Raw genomic sequence first — 25,436 nt, 5'->3', positions numbered from 1 at the left:
CAGAGGTCAGTCAGGGGTTCGTCAGGCTTTGACAGACATGTAACACATGTTGTCAAACAGCAACTCCGACAGTTAAGGCGCTTTGGACCTGGAGCTTCTCCACAGCTAATCTCACATGTTACTGGACTCATTTTTTTGCACAGTCGTGACTTTATGCTAAAGAACCTCTGTGAATCACAATTTTTGACAAACCTTGAAAAACCCTTTTTTATGGCTCCCCGTTGGTGACATCCGTGGCTACAGGCATTATCTTTTTGGGTCTTCCCATTCTTATGAGTGGGGTATCCCAAGAAGCCTTAACGGAATTTCTTCAAACTTGGCACAAATGTCCACTTGGACACAGTGATGAACTGATTAGACTTTGGTCATCAAAGGTCACTGTGTCCACTCGTGCAGCCCACACTTGTGAACGCAGTGGCAAAGGCATGTGTTGATAGAATGCCTTCAAATTTGGTACAAATGTCCACTTGGTTTTAAGAATTAACATCTTATATTTTTGTCATCAAAGGTCACTCTGACTTCATGCCCGTCCCAGTCTTGTGAAGGCATTGTCCCAAGAACGCCTTGAAGGAGTTTCTTCTAACTTGGCTAAAATGTCCAGTTGGACTTGAGGATGAACTGCCTATACTTTGGTGGTGGAATGTCAAAGGTCACTGTGACCTCACAAAATGCACGTTTGGCCATAACTCAAGAATTCAAATGCTAATTATAATGAAGTTGATGAAAATATTGGTGATTACAAAGAGGGCTAAAATAAGTAAAATAACACCACAGATCAAAAGCTGTTTTTAGGGGGAAATTTGGAAGTTTACGCTGATTATTCTAGTTAAATTTGTATAATTCATTTTTTATTTGTATGACCTGGAGTGGTTTTTATTGATGATTATACAAATATTTATCACATTTGTTGGTACCAGTACATCACATGGACTCCTGCATGTTTGGAAATATGTCTTAGACTTTATTGTGTCATCTAGAGCTGAAATATTTGTTCAACAGAAAATTAATTTGAAAACTGTTGATAACCAAATTATTTTCTAAACAAAAATGCCAAAGCACTTATTTGTGCAAGCTTTTTAAATGGGAAGATGTAGGGATGCATTGATACCACTTCTTTCAGGCTGAGTACAAGTACAAAATAATGTCATTAAAAGTTTTTACAATAACTTTTAAAACATGTTTTATTTTCATTTACTGATTTTCTGTTCCTTGTTAAAGTGTGCCGTTTACTGTGTATATTTCAGTATAATAATTTCCCAACTTTATTATGGACTTGCAGAATTTAAATTTACTATTATAAATGGTGTTATATATGATAATTATGCATTATCATTTATAGCATTTTAACTAGCATTTTAATTTAACATTAACGTGTGTAGTATTTAAGTTTTTTCTTCACGTCCCTCTTGTCTAAGAGCTAATTAGTTCCTACCTGTCATTGTTTGTGGGGGACAGGTATGAGTGTGGTGCCATGTGTGCAACACTTTTGTTTTCCCTGCTGTGAACCCCGAAGAGTGAAGTTGTGTGTCCTGTGCTGTCAGTCTGTTTTGGTGAAAAATACGTACACAAAGAGAAGAAGTAGCAGTTTATTACTAAGAAAGGGGCGGCGTTTTTTCTTCGTCTTTGGATTAATTTGTCGACGCAGTCAACTAGTTTACACCCGCCAGGATTTACTGACCAGCGGCCTGCTGCGGCCTACAGGTGGACTCTGCATTTATTTCAGTTTTACGTGGACTTACATGGAATTTTTCGATCAGTTTCCAAAGTCTCTGCGGTCATTAATGGATGATGTTGAGGACGGCGAGTCTTTCTCTGATGATGACGGCGCGTCCAAAAAAGAGGGTAAGCTTCAGTAAACATGGCGGTTCTTTATGTTTACTTGTATGAGCGGCTACTTTTCGTGACGTGGTATCGGGTGTGGGGTATCGGAGTAGTTTCATGAGTATATGAGTGCATCCCAAGAAGGATGTGATGCTTTTCTCTCTCTTTTTTTTATCTCCAGTAAATTAAAGGACCAATGCGTAGGATTTAGTGGTATCCAGCAGTAAACTTGCCTACCCCTTCTCACCCTCCCCTTCCAAGTGTATAGGAGAACCTACCATTGCTGTGAAGTTCATGCAAAACGTGAAAGGCTGCCTAGAGGGATCATATTTCCTCCCTACACACTTTGGAGCTTTTGCTTGAGCAGGGTTGTCTCACACATCACTTTTTCATTTCAAAAATTCGTTTTGTGTCACTGGGGACGTCCAAGGGAATGTTAGTTGGCCAAGTGTGGCAAAACATGTGTGTCTCAGTCTGCTGATGTAATGTGATTGGCTTAGTGATAATCAAACAGAATCGGTCACTGAAATTAAGCATGTTAATTTGACATTTTTATTCATGGGAATTCTTGAGCGCATTTAGAAATAAAAAATGGCTACATTTGTAAATTTCCCCCAGAAAATACAATCTAACTGCTTGGCAAGCCCACTAGATGGTACTCTGAGACCCACTAAGGGCTGTGGCCCACAGGATGACAGCAACTGTAACAAATGTAACAAAAGCAGTGATTCTTATTTGCAGGTGATTATACACTAATGAAAACATATTTATGAATATTATATTCTTTATCTGCTGTATTCTGCCAGTAGATCGTCATAAGTCTTACACACTAGACTTTTACAGTATCTTAAATTTCAAACTATTAGTCAAACAAAACACACTTCAAATCACACACTTTCTGACATTTTATGGACCACTTGAATTATCCATCAGCAGAGGAAATGATGAGCAGACAGTGAAAGTAATGGCTAGTCTCAGCCTATTGTACTTTCCTTGACTGTTTTTTGTAGCTGTGTGTACATTAATGCACACTTCCTCATAATAAACTAAAGACACCTTAAATAAAAGCACCGTCAGTGGACATCAATGGGGCATATAGTTAAATTTTAATGGCCTGCACATTCTTATAAACACATTCAAAATTCATGCTTAGGAGCTAGTCTCATGTCAGTGACCTTTGTCTCATTGCACCCATTTAATCCTGTTATTACAGTTCATGATTTTATAAGTGGTGCCCCCACGCAGCTGTGCTTTAGGTACTACAGTAGGATGCCATGCAGAAACAGTAATTAATACTTATTTCTCATATTTTAATTATGTTACTTTTTTCCACCCAAATTCTCTCTCCCTCTCCCTCTGTCTCTCGCACACTCTCAGAACGTAGGGTTCTTGAAGGGCTGAGGTTCCACTCAGAACCATTTGCCTCTGAGGAACCCTTTTTGAAGAAAAAATTCTTCAAGGATTGTTGATATCATTGAATCCTCTTTCTTTAAGGATTTATCAAGGGTTTTTTGTACTGTATTGTTAGAACCGCGTGTGTGGGTTCTTGATAAAACACAAGAATATTAAAGGGTTCTAGGTAGAACCCCTTGAGAGGGTTCTTGTTACAACCCTTAGAGACTGAAAAGGTTCTGGAAAGAACCTCCAGAGAGGGTTATGGGTGGAAATATTAAACCATGACACCGTAGAATCACTCATAGCGGGTTCTGGTTGAAACCTTTCACAGAAAGAAAAAAGGTAGAAAAGTTGGGACGAGTCGAAAAACCCTTTATGGTTCTAATAAGCATCTTTATTTTGAAGAGTACCCCCCCACACATACACACACACACTCACACACCCACACACAAACACACTCAGAGCCAAGGTTTGGTGTTGTCTTTCCTATGAAGCAATTTGCCAAGCCAGCGTTACTATTTGTTGACACAAAGAAAAAAAATCATAATAAATTGAGTCTAAATGAACCACTCTTTTGTTGGCCTTCAACAATGACAGGGTTTTACTCAGAATCTTGGCACCAAGAATTAGATTTGTCAGCATTTCCTCAGAACAAGGGATGAGGACAAAATCCAAATAAAAGAGAGCTGAGCCCCAAAATATCTCCATTTCCTGGTAATGACATCAGACTGTGGCTTTACTGCACAGAGTAAGAGAAAAACGGGCCTGGTAAGACGAGTCCCTGCAGCACTGATGAGAAATTACAGCTTTCTGTAGAAATCACACATAAATGAAAAAAAAACAAAGGTAACTTATCCTTGGCGACATGCATATAAATTTCCCATAGATAACTTAAGCTTCCTCCTCTAACATGTCAACTCTGCACATTTCTGATTTTTCAGTTTGTGATTCCAAAAAGGCCATCATGCTCACAACAAAGCAGAAAGGAGTGCAGTCATGTACAGATTTTTTTTGTTACTGGAGCGTAAGTCACGGCTGTGATCACTCTTGCAGCTCTCTGCAGGCTGCTTTTTAAACACCCCAACCGCCCCCACCCCGCTAATGTTAAACTTGGACTTAGCCCAATTCAGAACTGCCAGCGTAAGCGGTCTTATGAAGGGGGCTGGGGGTGGTGGTGGTGGTGGAGTTTGGGGTGGAGGGACTGATGTGTGTGCGAGGGAAAGAAGCGGAGGGCAGAGGAGGATGGTGAGCTTTCAGTGGGGAGCAGTGGAGTATTTTACGGTAATGGATGTACCACATGGAAATCCAGTTAGTGATGCGTTTGGAGCACGACGGGGGGCTTTGAGTGAGGTGGGGGGTATCTTAGTGCCCTGCTGCATTCTCCACTGAGTTTGTGGAAAAAGCACAGGGGTCAGCTGTGGCTTTCTGAAAGATTCATCCACCTGGGTGGAGGGGTGATGGAGAGACGAGCAGCGTAACCACCAGAGAGCTTTTATTTCTGCTCGCTTTGCAGCAAAGAGTGCAGTGGGACTTCCTGGACTCCCACTGCATTTCCTGTCACATAATGGCCGTAACGTTTTAACGAAATTATCTTGCATCACAAATCTTTATATCTCGCATTCATGTAAACACCTGAAGAGAAACACATTCCTATAAACATACACGCGCACTGGGTTTACATAAAGATTTGGCATTTGTTCCCAGTCTGTAATGGCTCCGGATTCCCGCGGTAGTAAACAACTGTGCCACTGTCTGCCCCTGATACATTAAGATTTTTTTTCCTACAAATGATTAAATGGTCTTGGGAATTGAACAGATTGTGGTTTATAAAAAATGACAGATTTGTAAACAACGACAACAAAATGTTTAGTTATGATGGAGCTCATGGTTTCTCCCTTCTCTTTGGGAGTCCTCAGGCCCGCGCAGCCCAGCCCAGGGTCCTAATGAGATGATGAATGGGAGCATACGGACTGATGGAGGCTCTCGATCCACCAGTGGCTGCTAATTTTAAGGGGAGATTCATCAAACGCGGGCCTGCACTCACATGCACCTTCATAAAACAGTGCCGGGGTCCAGTGAAGATGAATGGAGGTAATTATCAGCTCTACCTGTTCACAGCCATCCTCCCCTTCTCTGCGGCTTCCTGGGGTTCCAGGGCTCGTAATCTGTCTGCATGATGAGCCGATGCTTAAATCAAACTCCTCTTTTACTGATAGATCTCAATTGAGTCTGAAGCGAGAGATTATTCCACATTATACTAATGCACCAGCATTGTTGCTCTCATCTGACACAAAATGCCCGAGTGCCACACTGAATGTCTCATTCTGCACATTGGCGCTGAACGATCTAATCACCAGGCTTTCTCCACCGATACAGTCAGACTATAAGTGCTACTGCTATCACTTGGTCGACAGAGCTATTACTGTTTGCACTTCCAGTTGGCATTGTTGTGAAATGTCATTGGTGTCTATGAAATCTCCAGCCAGAAGCACTGAATATGCTTTCTTGCTGCCAAATTACCAGAGTAGTGACCACTGATAGAGCAGTTAGGGGATAATGTGACAGAAACTTTTACAGTGCTGGAGTTTCATTTCCTTGTTGGCACAGACAGAGCTACCTTTAGAGATTTCCACCTCGGTGAGTGAAAGAGAGATGCTTTCCTCCAGATTCCCTGGAATACAACAAATTGACCGTTCACCAAACCCCTTACCATAACGACAACTGTACACTCATTGCTTAGTAACTGTAACTTGTCACACATAGGCGAACCTGCCAAGCTTTGGATTTTTATACATGTTGAAGTGGTGTGCATGAGTCTGTATTGAGAGCGGTAGTAACCAACATTACTGCTGAGGGCTAGGTGCAACTTTTCTCTATTGGAACACTGCAGGATGCAAGATGAGTGACGACAAGTCCTACACTGTGAGTTGATCAGTTTGATCAGTTGTCTGTCAGTGTAAACTTGATGATCTGGGAATGAGGCTCAGCAATTAACTGTATTTCTCCAGAACTGCTTAGTTGGTAGGGTTACCCCCGCCCCCCAACCCCAAGACTGTTCCACCTAGTCCCACCTTACTGCTCTGTGGCTGGCTACAGCTACTGTGCTCTGACTGACTGTGAGTGCAACTGTAGATATTGGATGTTTGGAGAACTTTAACAAGCAGGTTCTAGAAATCAGAAGTCTAATTTTAACCCGCCTCTGTCTGAAGTCAAGGACCTCTTGTTTCAAAAATAACTAATAATTTTGACGGTAAATCTGCCACCAATTGAAAACTTGTGTAATTAGGGGCTTTCTGCAACCTCCTCATGTGAGAGAGTTGAGTTACTGAATAGAATAAAGTCCAAGCTGCTACCTGATTTAACCCAAACATGATGATTCAGACATACTGGACAGACATTAGATTATAACTGTGCAATCTCTTGTGTTCTGACCGCTGGGTGCTGACTCACTGAATATGCACATTCACATTCAGATAGATGTTCACACACATGTACAGACACACAGGCCTACACACAGCTATAGCCTACGCCCCTCATTTTGGAGATTTTGGAATCGGGACTCTGCATTATAGAGGGGAGATGAAAAAGGGAGGGGGGGGTTGCATGTGGCACCAGCCTGGCGCAGACATCGTTCCCGTTGCTCCCTTAGCTACGCCGGCGCCATCTGTCATCTGCGTGAACATCTGCAAACCCAAGGTGCCCTTGTCACCCAATGTTAGAGCAGTGTGTTTGGCTTTTCCATTAAGGAAACCTGGAGTGATTCACCAGAATAAAACCTATTAGACTGGATGGTGTAGTGGTGAATCAGCTGGGTTGCAGAGGAACATAAAATAGTAGGATTCCTCCTCAGGCAACACTGCCCGCCTGTCTACCATGTCTGACTAGCATGACATCTCATCTACTAACTGACTAACAATTTGGCCTGAGTCTGTCATTTCTTTATGAGCCTCGGCTCCATGGGCTCGGGACGTAGGGACGCTGAGGAGGCTGAAGAACCCCCTAAAATCAAGCATAATAAAAACCATCAGTTTTTACTGTTATGTGTGTATTCCACCAGTATTTGTGGCAGGAAAGATGTTTTACTTTCTTTTATATTTGTTAAAGGAGCAATATGTAACAATTGAGTACAGCAGTCCAAATAGTGAGTTGGAGCCAGAGACGTATATTAAATAGGTTGAAATCCTATTTAATATATCATCTATGTTTGAAGTGAGTTGTTTCCCCTGTCCTCCTCCTCCACAGACTCGAGACAACTCAGACAGGCTGCAGGAACGCTGCAAGAGTGCACCATTGTAATCTGACAATAACAAGTCAAGACCAGTCCCACATTTTAAGTTGATCAGCTGTTTATAACTGCCAATTATCTGTCAGCGTGAGGCCATGCCTGTTATCCCGAAAACAAAAGCCCACTGCTATGAAAGTACACACTCCGGAGTTTGAGCTTAGCGACTGCCTGTCTCGAGTTTTTCAAGTTTCCCACTCGGTCGAAGTAAAGACGTCAGGGTGTTGATTGATCGTCCTGTCAGACAAAACCGCTGGAGAGAGTTCAGTACAGTCAGCTACAGCTATAGTATGTGAATTAACTGTAATTACTGCTGCTGGTACAGTGACATCTGTAGGCCACTTGTCATCTCCTTGCAGTTTTCATGTTTGGCTTCAGTGTTGTTTCATGTGTTGTTGCTGTGGCTGCTCTGACATACAGTATGTTGGTATTCAACACTGTAAAAAATCATACAGGAGTTTATATTTTACAATTTCAGACACTTTCTCTTTTCTTATTAACTAAGGATGTAATCTAAAGAAAAATGTTCTCCTGCTTAATTTTAACTGACTAATGTACCACTCACTGTAACTTTACCAAGATAAATGTAAACGTGTTCATTTCATCTGATTTCAAGGTGAACAAACTCGGTGGCAGACATTGAAAACAAGAATACAGAAATAGCCTGTTGTCATCGATTGTCTTGTTTGATTATGTCGGTCTTATGGAGGCATCAGTAATGAATTGAGACTGTTTTATAACCAGCTAGAAACTCCTTATAGTAGCTCTAAATAGACAGATTCATTCCAGTTGATTGAACTTAAAATTTGTATGCATTTGTCTGTATGTAACAGTCAGATACTATATTGTCAGAACATCAGAATAAATGTGACTCAAAGTCTTTTGACTTAAGTTGAATCAGTGTACTGTAAAGAGTTCACTTAACACATATTAAGTTTCTAAAGACACAACATCAGCATATTTGGCAGACTTCCCAGCATGCATTGATGGTTACAACTCTCCTGAGACATTTTAAAGATAAGTCATGGTTGTTTGTTTCCACAATAATAAAAACACTTCAAACCACAATGCAGTTTAGTATTGAAGTGTTCATGGTTGACCTTAATATGTTAAACGTACTGAACATGTTTTCTCAAGTACAACTGAATAAATACCAAGTTTATTTGACTGGAAAATTGTATTTGTTTTGAATTGTTACAAAATTAGGCAACTTATATTTTCAAATTCAATAAGCTTAAAACTTTAAGACACGTACTTCTTCAAATTAAAACTAATTGTTTATTTTTTACAATGAAGTCTGCTGTGTGTTGCAGTGTAAAATATTGTAAAAATTGGTCCAGGTTGTTTGAATAACTATTACATATAAAATATCCTGCCATTCAAATTAATCCAAAAAACGTTGTGCAGCATTTAATATGATATCATCATACAGACTGACTTCCACTCTGCACCCCCCAACTTTGACCGACTTCCAGCGTCCCTGCTCGGCTCCTCCAGATTTCTTCCTCTGTCTCCCTGATTCTACCACAAAACAGATGGCCTCACCCCATCCTCATTTCGACTCTATCTCCTCTCTGTGCACTCGAGGTGATGACCAAAATTGAAATCATGTTCATATCAGGCTGCAGGAGGCTTGAATGGATGTAGCACATTGTGGTCCTTTTTTGAGCGAAATTTCTAGCTGCATTTTGGCATCGTCCCGACTAAAAACTGAACAAACACAGATTGAGAGTACACTCTAATATGCTGCCTCAGAGTTGATTCCAGTGGAGATATTTTCAGACGTGGAGAGCCGGTGGCAGATGGATTGCTGTGCTAAGACTGGACAGCGTATTATTCACCACTGCAGCTCTCTAGAGAGTGTTGCTGTCTATTGCATATGGTGCTGAGCTGGATTACGGCAACAAGATCACAACAATATGCTCATTGTCCACCATGCAGGGATATAATCTCAAGGATTACTCTCTGATGAAACTGGCTGCGGCCTCTCTGGATGATAACAAAGTGATATGGGAGATTTCGCTCAAGCCTTGTCTGTGAGCGTCCTTTTTTTTTTTTTGAGATTCTCTGATCTTTCAGACTCCAGAGTTTCATTTCAATTGTCCTCTTCTTTGTTGCCTGCACATGAAGCTGGACGCAGCAGTGGGCAAAGCTTTGCTTCCCACAGCTGCCTCTCCAAAAGAAATGGGCAAACACGCGCACACGCGAACAGCAAGCTCGCCACCATCTGCTGCAGTGAATGAGTGAGGATGCTGCTGTCAAGTTAGTTGTGAATTCGAAACAGCAGCTGAGAGGACACACTGTGCCCTGACCACACAGAGTGGCACCGCCGCTGCCCGGCTGCCTGGCACAACAGGCTCCATCTGACACACTGATGATTCACACACACACACAAACGATGAGAGACTGTGGGCCAAAATCATGGACGGGATTTAAATGTAGCGTGAAACTGAAGACCTATTTTTCATTGAGATCTTAAAGGCATAATATGCTACATTTTTCTATAAAACAGATTTAGAAACAATCCCTTTCAATCATCACTTATGACCCAGTAGAAGTGTGTGGTGATGTCTGTATCTGCAGAGGTTCTGCCCTTTTGTTGTAAAAAATCGGTAACATACAGAGTTATAATAATGTAGCTGAGAAAACTCAATATTTTAAGGCAGCAATAGATTTTTTTAGTTTTGAGCCTAACTCAAACTCTTAGGTTTTGCAATAAACTAAATAAGCTCTTGCCGATCTATAATCTTTAGTTGAGATAATTTTACTTTTCTTCTTTAAATATACTTGAATAGTTATAAAAACCAAAAAAAAATATCTTTCAAAAATTGGTCACAGAGAGCTGTGGACTGAAAATTAAATGGTTTTAATTGAAAACATCAAAATATTAACCATTATTCACTTTCATTTCAGTCAATTTTCTCAATATTTAAAAAAAAAATGCAATTTAGGATTTAAGTTTAAAGAAGAAAAGTAAAGTATCTCAATAAATGATTAGTAGTTCAGGCTCAAATGTGTTACATGACTATATAAGGCCTGTGAACTTGTAACTAAGACTCCTGTTGCTTCTTTTCTTTTTCTTTTTGTAAATGGAAAAAGTGACCTACAGTCTTTGTGAGCAGGTTATATGTTTTGGAAAGCCTTGCAAGCGTTCCCTGAGAAAATGTGTGCTTAAATAACAGAAGAAAAGAGGAATAGGTATCAAGCAGGCATAGACACTAAGCATACAAAACAGAACCCAAACAAACACCCTGGGAGCCCAACATTCAACACGGGCCAAGAAGTGCCCGACGGAGAGGGCTTCCTTTGAAAAGAGCACCTGCACGCTATAAGAGTCTCCAAAACAAAAAGTCTGGCCTCAACAACTCTTTACAACACTGACAGTCACTGGTTTGTATGCACGGACAGAATCTCCATCTAGGCTACTTGATGTTCGCTTATTTGCAATTTGTCACCTGGCTTGTTTACTTTTCTTCCCGCTCATTTAGATCTCACCTTTGTCCTGACGGGCTCATTAGCAGCGGCCTCATTCCAGGAAGAAACCACCAGGTTAAAGCCCCAGATTTGTGAACCGAGCGACACGGCTCAGGCGCCGCACTTTAAATGAGGCTTGGCCCCATTTCTCCTGGGGAAGCTGCAGAGAGAGGAGCCAACAATGTGTTTTCACTTTTATGTATTTTCATAAGTCATCTAGCTGGCCATTAAAGTTGATATTTTTCACAAGAAATTGCATCTTTTCCAAAAAAGAAACATGCTTGCGCTAAAATTAAATTCCCTCTCTCTGGGGTAGACTGTTGCACATAAGAGTTTGAGCAACACACTCACAGCACATTTCATGCAGGAGTAGGTTTGTACTATGGAACATCATTTTAAAGGGCAGTTCACCCAAAAAAAATCAAAGATACATATTTTTCCTCTCACCTGTAGTGCTGTTAATTCATCAGTATTGTTTTGTTGTAAGGTCCAGAGTTTTGGAAAATCAAAAAATTCACCACCAGTGTCTCGATCCTGAACTCATGACCCTTTTTTTGGCACTCCCTACTGTCATTTAGTCCCATTATATTGGAGAAAAGACAGACATCTCGACTGATAAACTCCTTACCTCACACTGAACAGTCTAGATGGATAAATAGCACTAAGAGGAAAATGTGTATTTTTGATCTTGGGGTTTGTTTGTCCTTTTAAAAACACACCTGGCTTCTGATGTCTCTCCTTGGACCTCCTATAGTCCTGTCTCTTCTTGTTCTGCCCCTGTTCTTAGCTGTTATGTCTATTTCTATGCAAGGATATTGAAAGCAATGGAATGAAAATAGGGTCAAATTCCTTACTGTGTGCACATACCTGGCAAATAAAGCTGATTCTGATAAAATTGCACAATAAAATTTAAATTTTCAGAATTAAATTCAAGTTTCTAAATCACCATGTTAGCTAATCCTCCATGTCCCGTCCAATAACACTGAGAAAAAAAGAAGATATATGTTACTAAAAGAAAAACAAAATACATGAAGTTTCGAAAAGGGAGGAAGGTGAACTGTACCCATCAGAACAAACAGAATTAATTAAGTGAACGGATAAAAACACTTTTCTGTGTGTCAAAGTTAAAGGGTGCATAGCTGTAGCCATTTGAATGGTAAAAAGCATCTTGAGTCTGATGATTTACAATGTAGGAGTGTATTTTGTTTTGGCTTCTGATGCTTGTTGATGGCTATATAAAAAAATACATTTTTTTCATCTTAGAATAACCAAAGATTTCTGAGATCAGATCTGGTTGAGTCTGAGTTTGTTGTGTATTTTTAAACCCTAAAATCATCAGAATGCTTGAAACCAAGACAGGACAAAGCCTAAATAAATGAGGAAGTGACGCTTCAGCACACATAAAGGTGACACTGATGGATAGATACATGACATACATAACGTAACACACTTATTTTAACCCAGCACAGTCTTTTTCTAAACCTAACCAAGCCGTTTCTGTGCCTAAACCTGCCCAAACCAATAATATACATCGATAGACATTGTTTTGGAAGTCAGTGGCAATTAACCTATTCTGTTGTGTAGGTATGAAGATGTGTTGTGTATTTCATTTGACAAAAAAGCAAAGCCCTCTTTTGCATTAATATTGTTTTCTGTACACCATTGATTTATCAATACCATCCCCTAAATATCTGAAGACGATATATTTAGGGCAAACATGAGAAAGTCTTACCATAAAATAATAAATAGCTGCTAATGATTTCTGGAAAAAAAGAGCTAAATTTAGGATATTGATACATTTGTGGGATGGGGAAAATAAAATTATGTTAGAATTACTTTAAAATGTTTAAATTAGAGGAGCAATGTGTAACAACAATGCATAGAAAAATGAGTACGAAGCAAACATCCAGTATTAACTGGAACTCTAACTGATGTGAAACAGGCAGAAAATGATGCAAGTTAAGGCTCAGGATAGAAATTTGAAAGGACACTGGCTGTAGTGTTGTTGTCAGAGAGTATTTCAGTTTAGCATGTTTCCTTGGTATCTGATGACATATGGTCATTTTATGATTTATGACAGTAAATATATAACAGATTTCTCCTTCAAATTATTATATGTGTGTGTCTGTGTGTGTTTCTTTTTACAATAAACCTCACAAGTGACGGGAGAAGCATAAAATAAATCAGGGAATGAGAAAAAGTTAAAAGACCCTCCTGTGCTCTCCCAAAAATGCCTGACTACCCTCACTTCAACCACAAAAAAATATATAACCCTCCCTCTTTTTTTAACCCCAATTCCCTGCCTAATAATTTTCACACAGTCCCTAATCCATCCATGTGAGTATACACATACACTTGCAAATGTAATACCCAATATTTTCCAAAGATGTCATACCTGAGGTTAATAAATTTCCCTTTTGATTTGATTTCTCCCCATTTTTAATTTCTTCCAGGTACCTGGAAGAAATTAGAGGGTGTGTGCCAGCACATGATGGGGAGAGTGTCAAACTGATCTGATTGGTGGACGAGGGAAAAGGAGAGAGATGGATGAATCGGGATTGTGGAGAGAGGAGGGGATCGGCTGAGAGCAGACAGGCAGGGAGGTAAAACTGAAAGCAGATGGCGGAGCTGGCACCTGTCTTACACTAAAATCTGTTTGGAGCCGTTTTCCACATGTCTTTAAAAAAAAAAAAAAAAAAAAAGCCAATTCTGCATATTATGCCAAAAAAAAGACACTCTCAGGTTTTAACCCTTTGTGACCATGCCCTCCCTTAGCTTTTCCACTCATAATAGGATGCCCCCCTCTGAACAGGAGGAGATACAAAAACCCTCTCAAATCCTTCCACTCTGTCTCACCCGGGCCTTGTAAGCAAACAGAGGGGGCATTGAGAACAGGAGAGAGTCTCATTTAAAGCGTTAATCTGTGGGCCACATGCTGCAAACTAGCACCACAGTAACAGACCTGACAACACACACATACACACACACAGAGACACACATAGCAGCCAGGCTAAACATGGCATGTATTTGGCAAGAGTGGAAGTCTGTTCCAGGTGGCTGCATATATATAAGTTGCGATCAGTTTGAACCCTCTTAGGTCGCTCTTCACAACACCGCGCTGGTACTTTTACATGTTTGAGCTCTTTTATTGCTGATCACAAGTATTTTACATTAGTGTCAAAATGCATATCATAGTTTATGACATTTTTAAATAAGTTTTTCTTTCATTCCAAACCGAAAAGCGGCCCGCGAAGGCTTCAAACCCACATGCTGCAAAATTCTGTTTCTGTCAAAGTTGTGTTGTTATAATGCTGAGACTGTTTAGAAAAGTCTGCGACTGTGTTATGTGATAATAAAGTAACCTTGACTTTAAATATTCACAGTTGATTCGCCGATCTCAAGCAATTTTAAAGTTCGCAAGTTGATGATTTTCAAACCAGATGAATGAATGAAAGCCAGTTGTGGCTTGCGATACAGAAAATAAACATTTAGAAATCTAACAAAAACAGTGCATGTTTTGTAGTGTGAGAGGCTAAAACATTAACCAACAGTAATGCTATTAGATTTATTGTTATTGTATCAATGAGTTAAACCTATTACTGTCAAACCAAATATGGTTCCTTTTCCAATCAAAACCACTGCTAAAACAACCTCATTGTTTAATGTAAAAAAAATAGACACATTAAACACATAGTAGGTTTTCATCATATAAGTTTTCTTCAAACTATAAAAAAGGGTCTCAGGAGAGTCTTCACACTCACACAATGCATGCTGGGAAGACTGCTATGCTGATAATGTTTTTAATGAGTTGATTGAACTCTGCACAGCACATTCATTCAACTCATTTCAAGTCAAAAGACTTCAAGTTAGAAGAACTTATTTGATTAACTTGAGCAAAGAAAACTTGAATATTTGTGTTAAGTTAATGAGAAACAATTAGTTGATTCCACTAAAGTCCTGTATGATTTTTTATTATTATTTTTTTGCAGTGCAGGGTTTTATACAAAGCTTTTCCAGTGTGACTCTCTGTCAGATCGTATTCTAAGAAACTACAGTTCACTCATGTCTTCTCTCAAGAATTAAGTTTAGGAACAATTAATCAAGGGTACAAAACATATCCTTCACTAACACATACCTAATACATGATGCATGAATTAATTAATTTAATTTCTTTTAATTAGAACAGAGCGACAGAAACACAACAACAAAAAAAAGAAGGAAAGCAAAGTGTGCAGGTGAGATTTTCAACCCGTACTGACTACATGAATTGGATCATATGCTCCAAAACAGAAAAGATTATTTCAGATACACACTATAAAAGTGTGTTTCAGCAGTAGTTGAAGTAATGTAATGTTTTTCATTCAGTGTTCTGCTTCAGTCTACCTTTGTGGACTATAACAGGCTGAAATTACACCCTGTTCCCTTAACCTGCTATTGTTATTTCAGTAAGAGCGTGCCAGTTAGGTTACTCTTTGTGCGTCTGACATCATGATGTCCGTGTCTCTTCCAGATTTTCCTCCCTGCATTTGAGCTGTGTTTTTTTCGCCTGGAGACGTAGAGACAAGGTTAAAGGTAATGCAAGACAACATTAAGTCAGGTTAAAAACATGAGAAAGTCATTATACTTAACAAACTATCTATATTTTAAAAACTACATACCACTATACACTTTATATTCTAAACTATAAATAAACTATAAACACAAACTAAAATAACACACTGAGGTTACCATAAAAAAACTACTTTTCCTGAAACCATACAATTAGATTGCTAAAGAGAAGTGTTTTACTTTTGAGTAAAACAAATAATTGATGATAAGATACCATAATACCATAAGAAAGCTCTAACTGTAAATAATACACTTTAGTTTACAGTTCTGTTGTACTGTGTCCCTAATTAGCCTCTAATAAAGTCTACTAAACGATTTGATACTGTCTAATGAAGAATATATTATTTCTAAAATGTTTTGGTCTAAACTGATGTAAAGTACAGCCTGCTACATCTTAAAATAAAGTGGGGTCTGATGAAACATGACATGACAAAACTCACATCAGATGGTAAACAGTGGCATATACAACAGAACAATGATCACATTTCTTAGTCTTAACACTAAGCAGAGTCTTAGGTGACTTATGATGATTCAGTGGTGAATATACTGGTGTAATACTGGTCAGCTGAGTCTATGAGCTGTAGGGTGTGGGGTTTTTTTTGTGTGTAATTCCCATTTCCAGCTAATTTGGTGGCATGAATTACTGTACGAAGCGTGAATCAACATCCATTAATCGTTAAATAATCACATAAATTCATAGTGATGTGATCATTTGTTAATGGTGAGCAACAGGACTTCAAGGATACTCCCTGCATTCATTCATGCATTAAGTCATCATGAGTCATGCATTAATTATACATTAGTTAGTTAAACATGTGTTTTAAAGTGTTTCCACACATGCTTTAAACCCTTTCTTTGAGACGTGTTGAGAGCTGCATTAGCATCACTGTCTGTAGTTCTCCAAACGCACCAGCAGAGTGAGCCAGAGGACCCACGTCTCACCTCGGACTGTCTCGTCCTTATTCCATACTTAATCTGCAGCTCACAACTCCAAACACATTCAGGCCTTAACTCCAACACAAAGGTTGCAGTGAGCCAGAGAGCGTACACCTGTCAAAGGTTGTTGTCACCCACGCCTTTCAACTCCCACCAAAACTTTTATAAACTGAAAATAGCTCCTTTCCTTCCCTGCTCTCGCTTTTCTTTTTTTTTTTCCAACCACAAATTGTGTCCAGATTTTCACACATAGTAACTTAGTGTTTTGGGCTATTTGGAACTGAAACAATTACAAACAAACCTGTATTATACCCCTTCACCGCTAATGGATCTGACTCGAGAAGACAAGAAAATAAAGCGTTTCTGTTTTCCCCCTCAGGTTATTTTAGATTGCGGGCTCATTTTCTAATTAAGGTGGCCATTCTTTAAGCATGCAGTGCATGTTTCTCAGTCATTTTCTAGCTTTAATGAAAATCTGCACACGCCACTGCACAAAAAATACACTCCAGATCCTTCCTGATTTGCTAACCTTTGACAGCACATTATTTTTGTGTTTGGGAATTATAAATCATGATCTGAGGAACAATTATGGGAGCTTTCGCTTTCTTTGCTGACGGACTTATAGGTTTGGTGGAAAAATGTTAGTGTGTGAGTGAGGAAATGAGAGAAGCAGGTAGAGAAGAAATCAGAATAAAACAGACTGAAGAGATTCTGGAAAGTTCATGTTTATGTTGTATCGCAGGCTGGCACTGCCCCGTGCAAGATTTGAGCTTCTTGCTAGCGCTAGTGGTGCCCAGAGGTTGTTGCCATGCAATTCAATGTGGCACACACACACACACACATGCACACACACACACATGCACACACACACAAGCACCAACAATGGTCTGCTTTATGAGGTGCCCACTGATGCCATGGTAACCTCCTCGTTCTGGGCAAGACGGGCAGAGTGGTGTGCCAAAAAAATGCCATGGTTCCTTTTTTTCCCTTTCTCAAACCACGTTGCCCAGAAACCTTTTGAAACTTAATAAGTGAAACCAGTGGGCAGACAAATTACGACGGGAGTGTGTGAGGGAGAGCGGGGGAGAGGGTCAACTTTGGAGTTTTAGTGTATCCTGTCTCTCAAGCATAAATTTATTCTTGAGTGGAAAAATGATGCTGGGTGATGAGAAATACACAGCAGGCTCTGACTCCAGAAGGCCACATAACTTCACTACAACAGAACTAGAGCGTAAAAACTGGGAGTGTGTATAGGTGTGATGCCAGAGCTGTGAAGTAACAAAGTACAAATACTTTGTTACTGTACTAAGCAAACTCTTCAGGTATCTTTACTTTAATTGAGCAATTCTTTTTCTGACAACACTTAACTTTTGCTCCCTACATTTTCAAAACAGGCTTGTTACTTAAGTTTTAATGCATTTGAAGGGAAACATTGATAATTTAGGCCTTACAAGACAAAGAAGTCGTAACAAGACATGAAAGACGTAGGAAGACGTAACATGACGTAACAAGACAAAAAACGTAACAGAATGAAGAACAATTATAACAAAAGAAGTAACAAGATGTAAAAAGGTGTAGAAGATGTAACAAGGTGTAGGCCTTAAAAGAAAAAAGTCATAACAAGACATAAAAGATGCACAAAAGATGTAAAAAGTTGTAAAAGATGTAACAAGACAAAAAATGCACTGGACATAACAAGACATAAAAGACCTAGAAAATTGTAAAAGACATAATAGGATGTGACATGAGACAAAAATATGGAATAAGACAAGGAAGACATGAGACAAAAAACAACATTAAAGACGTAAAAGATTCAACAAGACGTAGGAATAACAAGATGTAAGAAGACATAAAAGACGGAACAAGACGGAAAAAGATGTAACAAGGTGTAACATGACATAAAAGAAGTAACAGGACGAAACAGACAGAGGATAAAAATGTCCTTCAGAGGGTGACTTTATTTTACATTTTAGAGTCTGTACTTTTTCACTTTTACCTCAGTAAAGAAGTTGAACAAGTACTTTTACCAGACACACGTATTTGCACATCTACTTGAGTAAAGACTGTGTGTACTTTTGCCACCTCTGTGCGATGCACCGACCAGACTCTCCTATCAGAAACTTTTCTAAGTGGCGCACTTCACTCGACGCGATCAGCGGCTCTTCAGTGTGAGCTCTCTGACCTGTGGTGTGAGCACGCGGGAGGGAATCTGGTGCAGTTACATAACACCGGCCTTTCTGCAGAGGTAGAGGGAGCAGGGGACAAAAGGGCTCCGAAGAGGGGAGAATGTTGCTCTTTTGGCAAAAAACAATATTTCAGGTGAAACGGCTCTGATGGAAAGTTAAGAGTCAACGGTCTGCAAATGCAAGCTATACGGCGGGCACCTCGGTGTATGTGACTGAGTGGGTCCGTGAGGGGCTGTGAGTGGGCTTGCTCTATCCATTTCCATATTACCTAGGGTCATCTAGGCATGATGCCCAGTCCCTGTGCTTTCAGGCCCCACTGAGGCCTGGTGAGATTAAAAACAGGACTGAATCATGACTGGAAGGTAGCGATGGATGGAGGAGGAGGAGACAGAGAGATGGGGTCACACAATAGAGTCGAGTCTAGTGCTTTTAAATTCCCTTAAAATAGGGATCCATGCCAAGCATGGCCCGTCGAGCAGGCTAACACACTATAACTGGCCCTGTAATTGCCACTCGTCCCACACCTCCCCCCCCCCAGCTCCTCCTTCACTACGGTCACCCACTACGCATGTAAAACACAGAGACAGAGCGCAACACTCACGGCAGGATCGCCACTTGGGAATACATGCGATGTTAATGGTACTCTCCTTCACAAGCTGTCAATGCCTGTTAATGAACCCATACATAAACATACAGGTCTGTGTTGTCTGTCTGCAGGCTGGCAGGTAGACAGACAGTGAGGACGTGTGTGCAGACAGACAGTCAGAGAGAGAGGGAAATAAAAGCAGGGAGACAGATAAATAAAGACAGCATCATGTGTTGGCGAGTGGACAGACAGAGACAGGCGGGCTGATCAAATAGATACAATGCATCAGATAAAATGTGCCGTTCCATTGGATTGAGCACAGAACTCAAACAAAAGGGCAAACTCAATCTTCCTCTCAGACGTTTCTTTTTATTTTCTATAATAAGCATGACTAAATAAAATCCACAATAATGCTGTCCTCATGTGAAATGACTAACTGTTTATACCACAGAAGAAAATGACTTTCGTTTGTTTTTATTATGTTCATCAGCAACAGATTTCCCTCTGGTTTGCATGCACACAATAAGCAGAAAAGAAACATGGTACCCAGTGACGTGAGCGGCACTGAAAACTATTTGGTAGAGGGTTTTTTTTTTTTATTTTTTTTTTTTATCAAACTCAGTGTAAACAGTCCATTTTTAACACAGGTGGTCTTAGTATCATTGTAGTCATGTTAGCCCTTTGCTAACTAACATCATTCTGCTGTAGTTGTGAAATACAGAGGTAGTACTGTACTTAACCCTGCTTCACTGTAAAAAAAAAAAAAAAAAAAGCAATTTTAGAATCTTGATTCAAACTAATAAGTAAAAAAAAAAAATAAATAAAACAGGTTTTGTCAACCTATAATCTATTGTTGAGATAATTTACTTCTTCTTCTTTAGATAAACTTTAATCCTTAAGTTGTGGAAATCCAAAATGTTGATATTTTAAAACGGTTCACACTGAGTTCTGAATCTGATTCGTCATTATTTGGGCGCTGGAAAATTAAATGGTTGCAGCTGAAAATATTAAATTAGAAATCATTATTCACTTTCACTTCAATGAGGTTAGTCAATTTTTGAAAGCAAATTTCTGGAGTTTCTAAAACTCAAAGATTTAATTTTATCCAAAGAGGAAAAGTAAATTATCTCAACAAAACATTGTTAGTTGGTGAAACTTAATTGAATATCGAGTTGACTCAAAACTCCAGAATCTGTTAAAGTTGATTTTTGTGAATTTTTTTGTGATTTCACAACTTTTTCATTTGTTGTTGTTGTTGTTGTTGTTGTTGTTGTTGTTGTTGTTGTTGTTGTTGTTGTTTACCTTCATTGATTGATACAGTTGATCTGACAGTAGATGAGTAAGCTCTCAGCCCCATTTCAAAGAGGTGGATAAACTGAGTTTTAGTGAACTCGTGAAAAAAAAATGTTTTGGACAATCTTTCTAAGTTACCCAGTGTTGTTTTCAGGTGGGGAAAAAATTTGGTGATGGTGATGAAATTTTTTTTAAGTGTTGTTGTAATACTCATTTTGGCCACAAGATGCTGAAGCGTATTTCTTTTAGCTAGAAATTTTAATCAGCACCAAAAATTGTCGGCCTAAAAATGACATGACAGTAATGTACATAACTTGCTGTAGCTTGTGTTTAGAGAGCATGGAGAAATCCAGAATCATCTGGAGTAAAACATGAACCTTGATGCTCCTATTTAAACATTGTGGTAGAGATAAAATTGAGCCTCTTGTGGCCAAATCCAATAAGTCTTAAGGTTTGATTCAAACAGAGTTGGAGCAGACCTCAAGAGTTTTTTTCCAGATATATGAAGCCTAAAAACTGAACGCTGTTTCTCCGTTTTTAGCTTTGACTCTGGGGACGGTAAGCACAGCAGACCTGTAACAGATCATCTTAGACGTCTGGACGCTTCATAACAGAGCAGAGGATCAAAACCATTCAGAGCTTTATTAACCAACAACAGTGGTATTATAAAGTCAGTTCTCTGACAAACAGCAAGCCATTGTAAAGATCTGAGAAGTGGAGTGACTTTTTGTGATGATCTTAGCTCACAAACTACTTTTCCAGACTATCGACCAGGATCTACTGTAGGTAATAAACTGACCATTGCTGAGTAGCTCATGCAGCCCCGCCTCAGATAATTTGAAATATCCCTTTCAGGTAATTGGCTTCCTAGATTATAGTGTAGAATTCAACTTAATGTGTTAAAAAATTATGAAGAAAAAAACTACTGATTCTAATGTGGTCATTTTCGACCCATTTATGGAAGAGTGCAGGCTCCAGTGACTTATGCATCGAAAGGTTATTGGATTGAAGTGTTGTAACTGAGTACTATCAATGATAGGTTGATAAAAGGGTACGCATAACCGGCTTTGTTTTCAGTTTGCCGTGTCGAGCGTCCAATGGAAGCTCTTCACTAACCTGGCTCAGACATCTGAGCTTGGCCCGGGGCCTCCTGGAGAATGTATATCAGCACAAAGCACAGCTGACCAAAATGATTTGTTTTTGATTGACATTGCAACTCATTAAGTTGTTAGAAAGTACATACATACTGAGAGGATATGCCCACACCAGCCCGTGAGCAAAGCCACTACATGTGTGCGAACGCTCACATGTACCTCAGTCTTTGGTGCAGAGTTGGTGGCTCGGTAAGCCTGCACATGGCAGCAGGAGCAGTTGGACTGGCGAAGCGAGAGGCACAGCTGCTTGGAGAGGGCTCCATGGCATTTCTGTGTCTGTGTCCCCTTTCCCTCCAAACACACACACACACACACACACACACCAGAGCATACATACAGTATATACCCACACATACACACACCCTCTCCATCACTCACACCGGAGCAGCATCCTGGTAACAGATAGCTCCTGATTGGTGACTCCATCCGTGTTTCTCCCCTCATTGACTGTTGTTTTATATATTTATATATTTATCAGCAGTCCCAGGAAGAGGATTCTGGCGTGGGAGAGGCGGCGTGGCAGTGTGTGGAATGGCGTGGGAGAGGCAGAGTGACCCCGGGCTCAGGTGGCAGCTGTGTTATGACTTCTCTGCCAGGTCATGGTGGATGGTAGGATGGATGCTCCCTGTCGCTCCCTCATTCTGTATCAATCGATCCGTCCGTCCGTCTGTCTCTGTTCTGTTTTTGTTCCATTCTCCTGCTCTCGTTTGCACTCACTTTACACCCCCATCTTGTTTTGGGTGAAATATCCCTCTGCTGCAGAATGTGACATAATGTTGACATGTTGTGCACGCTGCATGTTTTCCACACTGTGCATCTGAAATGACTGCGTTCAGTCACTTGCTAAGTGTGTGTACAAGGTGTTTGGTGCTTGAGGCCAAGGGAAGGCCAACAGTCAGCTGTCTGCTTTTATTAGAAGAGGTAGTTAAGCCTCCTTGTTGAGATCATATTGTCCACATGCCTTGTCAGTTGCTCTAAATCTGAATGAAATGATGATGGTGATATATATTACAAAATATTTGTCTGTCTGTCATATTCCTTCAAGCTGTATGAGAGAGTCCCTCCTCTTCCGGTGTGCCTCATGGGAACTTACTTTGGAAAAATTATGAATGGCAGGCAATAGCAAGAGACAAATAATTGTTTTTACTCTGTTTGAATTACATGATAAATTCATCTGAGGTCTGTCAATTTAACAACTGGTTGTAGTTTAGTTTCATGTGAAACCACTCTGTGAACTACATCTCTCATCTGGCACAATGTCCACCATTAGGGTGACCAGATGAGAGTGAGTGAATTTCAGGACAGGATGTTGTGAGTGGGTGTGTCGTGTCATTTGTTGTTATTAATATTATGAAGATCAGTTATAGATTCTGAGGATGATTTGAAGCCACACACCTGTCACACGTGCCATGACACATTACATTACAGTCATATTAAATGTCTTTTCAGTAGATAAGATTGTCATTAAGCTGTATGAGCTTAAAAACACATTTTTAAAAAGATATTTTTATCACATTTCCTCCCACGGTGGCAGCTGCGCTCTCCGTCATCTGCTTAAAACAGGTCAAATGATATCAACAATCCGTTATTTATGCCTAATCACTGCAATGGGCAAATGAACATCAATAATACTCTGACATATTTAACAAAAGCAAACCAGTCATTTTTAAGAACTAAAAGCAGTAATTATAGCCTACATAACATTTGACTAGAATATTGCCCACATTATCGTGTGACTACATCCCAAAAACACTCATCATCTTCAGCAGTTAATGTTAGCTTGTGGAGAGAGACAGTCATGACGTCACTTACACGACCCTTGGATGTGTATTCTTTCTAATTACGTATCCTTACAGTCTTAAACTTCAACAGTGTCACAACACATTGTAACTTTATTGACTTGTAAAATTATTTTTCACCTTGGCAAACATCATATGTGCAGTTTGTGGCACAAATCAAACGGGATCAAAAAATTATTTGTCTCTTGCTGTCAACTGCAGTTCATATTTTTAGGGTCCCACGGTGGTCCACAGGAAGGGGAGGGACTTTTGCCTCTCTATAGTGCAGAAATGTATTTAGTTTTCTTCCTAAATTCTAATTACAAGTTAATTTGGGTGATTGACTCCATCAAAGATATCTGGGGCTTATCCCAATGGATAGAGGCTTTTAATTAAAACCTGTTTTTGCCACCAGAGGAAATGATTCAGAATTTTATTAAGGCCATGATACATTTCTGAGTTTTTTCCACATGACCAGCACTATTTTAAACCTTGTGTTTTTCTACTATGGATCCTTACCTGCTGTGTGGACATTGTTGTCATTTTTAATACATTTTTATAAGACTTATATTGCAATGGCTTTTTGACTTGAATTTAAAGTATAACTGTAAATGAATCAATCTGAGTTCAAGTTGTTTTAATTGTTTCTGTCGCTGCTGTCTTCTGCTCTTTTGACCTTCAGCTTTTCTGCGATACAAACATCCACAGTTTGGATCAGATCAGAGAGATAATTTATTCCAGATTTCACATATTGACAACATCAATCACTCCGATCTCTTGGTAGCAGTTGCGTTATTATTTCCCCTCATGTGGCGGTTGGTGTTGATCACAGAGGTGTCTCGAGGCCTGACACAGTTTGTAAACCCGAGGGTTCCTCTCAGCGCCAGCCTGCTGCGCTCCTCACTGCTATGTAGGGCAGAGCTAGACCCTCTGCCTGGGTGGGAATGGGGGGGGGGTGGATGGTGGTGGTGGTGGTGGTGGTGGGGGAGGAAGAGAGATAGAGGGATGGGGGAGGAAACGGAGGGATGGCAGCCAGCATTGGGGCCCCATGTAGGGATGCAGGAGATGGAGAGCAGGGAGGAGGGGGTGGAGGGGTTATAGGGTGCTACAGGGGGCACAGGCTGGGCATGGCTGGCAAAGGAGCATTCCCTCCGTCTGTGGACATGCAGAGTCTCAGTTCTGTGATGCAAAGCCGGGAGGTGTTCAATGGGATTATTATTTTCAGAATTTTAGTTTTAGAGACATACAGTTCATTAAATTTATGAAGATATTCCTTTTTTATTCTTGAATTTGTTCTGAGACAAAGGCAAGGATGAAGTGGGACTCATTTAATCTGGTTGTATAGTTGAGATTATCTGTATTTTAAGGTTGCCAAGATTTAAAGGGTCTCTCCTGCAGTTAAGCATTGCATTTTCATTACTTTACTTTTATTTTTGTGCAATAATTCAGGTATTCTGTTGCAATAATTACATTCATACTGTGCAATATTACATCCATACCACTACCACTGCAACTGTTCTTGTGCAATATTCTAATGCATATTTCATTTTACTTATTATTTATTCTTCTATTCTAGATTACAAGCTTTACTCTAGTATTCTATCTGTTATTCTATGTTATTATTCTAGGGTTTTCTTAACATATTATTCATCTGGGTTGTTTGCTTACTGCAGTTTTCATTCCTGTGTATTTTTGTATGTGTCCTTTTTATTGCACAACAGGAGCAGTGCTCCTAATTTCTTTGTATTCTGTACAATGACAATAAGAGCTTTCTGTTCCATAAGTTGGATAAAGAATAGTTAAAATTGAGGCAGCAGAGGTCCAGATGTCCAGAGTTTAAAGGGATAGTTTGGATTTCATGAATTTAGGTTGTAGATACTTATAGTCAGTGTATTACATACAGTGGATGGCGGTCAACACGCC

The 25,436-nt window shown here is 39.8% G+C and overlaps 1 long non-coding RNA gene across 1 annotated transcript; it reads left to right on the top strand.

Moving 5' to 3' along the window:
- The first annotated feature begins 5,034 nt into the window (after positions 1 to 5,034).
- Positions 5,035 to 11,225, top strand: LOC146309681 (uncharacterized). Its single transcript, XR_014772484.1, has 2 exons — positions 5,035 to 5,307; positions 10,987 to 11,225. It is a non-coding gene; the product is annotated as an uncharacterized LOC146309681 (long non-coding RNA).
- Positions 11,226 to 25,436: the final 14,211 nt, after the last annotated feature.

Source organism: Lutjanus erythropterus, chromosome 19, assembly GCF_056507025.1.
Source record: "Lutjanus erythropterus isolate fLutEry1 chromosome 19, fLutEry1.hap2, whole genome shotgun sequence".
Classification (NCBI taxonomy): Eukaryota; Metazoa; Chordata; class Actinopteri; order Lutjaniformes; family Lutjanidae; genus Lutjanus; species Lutjanus erythropterus.
The sequence above is the reverse complement of the archived record's forward strand: the minus strand, read 5'-3'. Positions and strand labels throughout refer to the sequence as shown.